This window comes from Mustela lutreola, chromosome 8, assembly GCF_030435805.1.
Source record: "Mustela lutreola isolate mMusLut2 chromosome 8, mMusLut2.pri, whole genome shotgun sequence".
NCBI lineage: Eukaryota > Metazoa > Chordata > Mammalia > Carnivora > Mustelidae > Mustela > Mustela lutreola.
In genome coordinates, this window is record NC_081297.1 from 60,273,103 (window position 1) to 60,276,812 (window position 3,710).

At 38.9% G+C, this 3,710-nt stretch overlaps 1 pseudogene; it reads right to left on the reverse strand.

The window, feature by feature from the left end:
* LOC131837902 (olfactory receptor 9K2-like) lies at positions 1–1,195 on the reverse strand (annotated as a pseudogene).
* Between the last annotated feature and the right edge of the window lie 2,515 nt (positions 1,196–3,710).

Below are 3,710 nucleotides of genomic sequence, written 5' to 3' on the forward strand. Positions count from 1 at the left end.
TCAAACAATTGTATTTCTCTTCTCTAGAAGTTTCTTTAGCGCTTTTTTGACACCTTTGTTTCTCAGGGAGTAAATCAAAGGATTCAACATGGGAGTGACTAAAATGTAACATAAGGAGGCCACTTTACTAGCTCAGGAAATCTGTCTGGAATGAGATAAATAAAAAAGACGGTACCATACAGTACACTACGACTCCTAAGTGAGAGCTGCAAGTTGAGAAGGCTTTCTTACGTCCCTCAGAGGAGCGTATCTTCAGAACTGTGGACACAATATTCATGTAAGAAACAGTAATAACTATGATGGTAGGCATGATAATGATGCCAGATAAGGAGAAAGAAACCATCTTATAGGGCACCTGGGTGGCTCAGTGGATTAAGCTGCTGCCTTCGGCTCAGGTCATGATTTCAGGGTCATGGGATCCAGTCCCCCATCGGGCTCTCTGCTCGGCAGGGAGCCTGCTTCTCTCTCTCTCTCTCTGCCTGCCTCTCTGTCTACTTGCGATCTCTCTCTGTCAAATAAATAAATAAAATCTTAAAAAAAAAAAAAAAAAAGAAACCATCCTATAGATGAAGAGGTCAGAACAAGATATCCTTTGAAGTGGATGAGTATCAAGGTAAAAGTGGTCAATGGCCCGGGAAGCACAAAAGGATAAAGTAAATGTCATGCCTGTTTGAAGAACTGAGCTGATACAGCCACAAAAATAGGAACCAGCCACCAACTGAATGCAGAGGCGAGTTGACATCTGGACAGAGTAGAGGAGTGGGTTGCAGATGGCAATGAAGTGGTCATAAGACATGGCTGCCAGGAGAAATCCCTCAGTCACAATGAACAAGGCAAAGAGAAAGAACTGGATCAGACAGCCGGCAAAGGAGATTGACTTGCTCTCAGACCAGAAGTTGATCATAGCTTTGGGTGCAATAACAGAAGAATAGAAGAGATCAATGAAGGAGAGGTTGCCTAGGAAGAAATACATTGGTGTGTTCAGCCGGGGATCAGTCATAATAATGGTCATCATCCCCACATTCCCTAGAAGCACCATGGAATACACAAGCAGAAAGAGCAGGAAAAGGAGAATGTGGAGTTCTGGGCAGACCCTGAAGCCTACAAGAATGAAGTCAGTCACTGCTGAGTGATTGCTTGTTCCCCTGTCACCCATGGCAGAAACCTGCTGAGAGACACAAGGAAAAATAAACAAATGAACCCCTTGGTTCTAGCTAGAAATAATCATTACAGACTTAGGACTTAAAAACCTTTTCTATAGTGATCATATATTTTAACTTTATAAAATCACTGTCCATTAAATTTAAACCATTACAACTAATGGTGAATCAAAAGTTAGATTTATGTCCCTCTTCATACAAGTGGTAGAATTAGACTTTCTTTCCTCTATATCTATTGAAATTCCTTTCCACCCAAATGCATATGCAAGTATCACTTAGGTGTATGTTTCTGAATCATGATTTAATTGGAATTGGAAGAAATTGGAGTAATTGGAAGAATGCACAAATAATTTAATAGAATAATATAGTTAGAAAACATAACTTTGAGTCTTCACATTACAAAGCAGCAGATATAAAGAAAGTGACTGAATTTAAAAATGACTTAAGAAGTACAATTTTTGTGGGCAATGGAAATTTTGAATTCTGTTGTAAGTTATTTACTCACTAAGATCACAGTTCTGCACAAAAAAAAAAAAAAAAAAAAAAAACCACAAATGTTACTAGGATTCAAATACTAGTATTTCTTTCCCAGGTGGGAATTGGCAGCCCCTTCATAATGATCATTACCCTGCATTCCTTCATCCTGCAGCTCATAGTTTGTTGGGTTTTTTATTTTTCCTTTTTTAAGAAGATCTACAGGTAGCCTAGAAGGAAGAGTTACTTTGGAAAATGATACTGAAAGAAAGAAAGAAAGAAAGAAGGAAAGGAAGGGAGGAAGGAAGGAAGGAAGGAAGGAAAGAAAGGATGGGAGGAAGGAAAATAAAAGAAAAGAAAAGAGAAAAAGATATCACATTACACCAGTTAGAATGGCCAAAATTAGCAAGACAGGAAACCACATGTGTTGGAGGGCAAGTGGAGAAAGGGGAACCCTCTTCCACTGTTGGTGGGAAAGCAAGTTGGTGCAGCCTCTTTGGAGAATAATAGGGAGATTCCTCAAGAAATTAAAAATAGAACTTCCCAGTGACCCTGCCATTGCACTCCTGGATATTTACCCCAAAGATACAGATGTAGTGCAAAGAAGGGCCATCTGTATCCCAATGTTTATAGCAGCAATGGCCACGGTCACCAAACTGGAAAGAACCAAGATGCCCTTCAACGGACGAATGGATAAGGAAGATGTGGTCCATATACACTATGGAGTATTATGCCTCCATCAGAAAGGACGAATACCCAACTTTTGTAGCAACATGGATGGGACTGGAAGAGATTATGCTGAGTAAAATAAGTCGAACAGAGAGAGTCAATTATCATATGGTTTCACTTATTTGTGGTGCAGAACAAATAGCATGGAGGATATGGGGACCAAAAGAGGACAAGGGAGTTGAGAGAAATTGGAAGGGGAGGTGAACCATGAGAGACTATGGACTCTGAAAAACAATCTGACGGTTTTAAAGGGGCGGGGAATGGGAGGTCGGGGTACCAGGTGGTGGGTATTATGGAGGGCACAGATTGCATGCAGCACTGGGTATGGTGAAAAAATAATGTATACTGTTTTTCTGAAAATAAATAAATTGAAAAAATTTTAAAAATAAAATAAAATAAAGTTTTAAAAAAAGACAGTAGTCAGAGATACAGAAGGACACTACATAATTCTTTTTATTTATTTATTTTTTTATTTTTTATAAACATATATTTTTATCCCCAGGGGTACAGGTCAGTGAATCACCAGGTTCACACACTTCACAGAACTCACCAAAGCACATAGGGAAGGACACTACATAATTCTTAAAGGGACTATCCACCAAGATGATCTAACAATTGTAAATATGTATGCCCCCAATATGGGAACAGCCAATTACATAAGAAAACTGTTAATCAAGATAAAGAGTCATATTGATATGAATACATTAGTAGTAGGAGATCATAATATGCCTCTCTCAGAAATAGATCATCAAAGCAGAAAATCAATAAAGAAACAAGAGCATTGACTGACGCATTGTACCAGATGGACCTCATAGATATATAGAGAGCAGTCCACCCTAAAACAACAGAATACTCATTCTTCCCAAGTGCACATGGAACTTTTCTAAAGAATAGACCACATACTGAGTCACAAATCAGGACTCAACCTATACCAAAAGACTGAGATGGTTCCCTGCATATTCTCAGATCACAATGCTTTGAAATTGGAGCTCAAAAACAAGGAAAAGTTCGGAAGGAACTCAAACACCTGGAAGCTAAAGACTACCTTGCTTAAGAATGATTGGATCAACCAGATCAAAGAAGAACTGAAACAATTCATGGAAACCAATGAGAATGAAGACACCATGGTCCAAAACCTATGAGATACAGCAAAGGCAGTCCTAAGGGGGAAATACATAGCCATCCAAGCCTGCCTCAAAAAAAAATTGAAAAATCCAGAATACACCAGCTGTCTCTACACATTAATGAACTGGAGAATCAACAACAAATCAAACTAACTCCACACATAAGAAGGGAAATCATCAAGATTAGAGCAGAGATCAATGAGGTAGAAACCAGAGATACAGT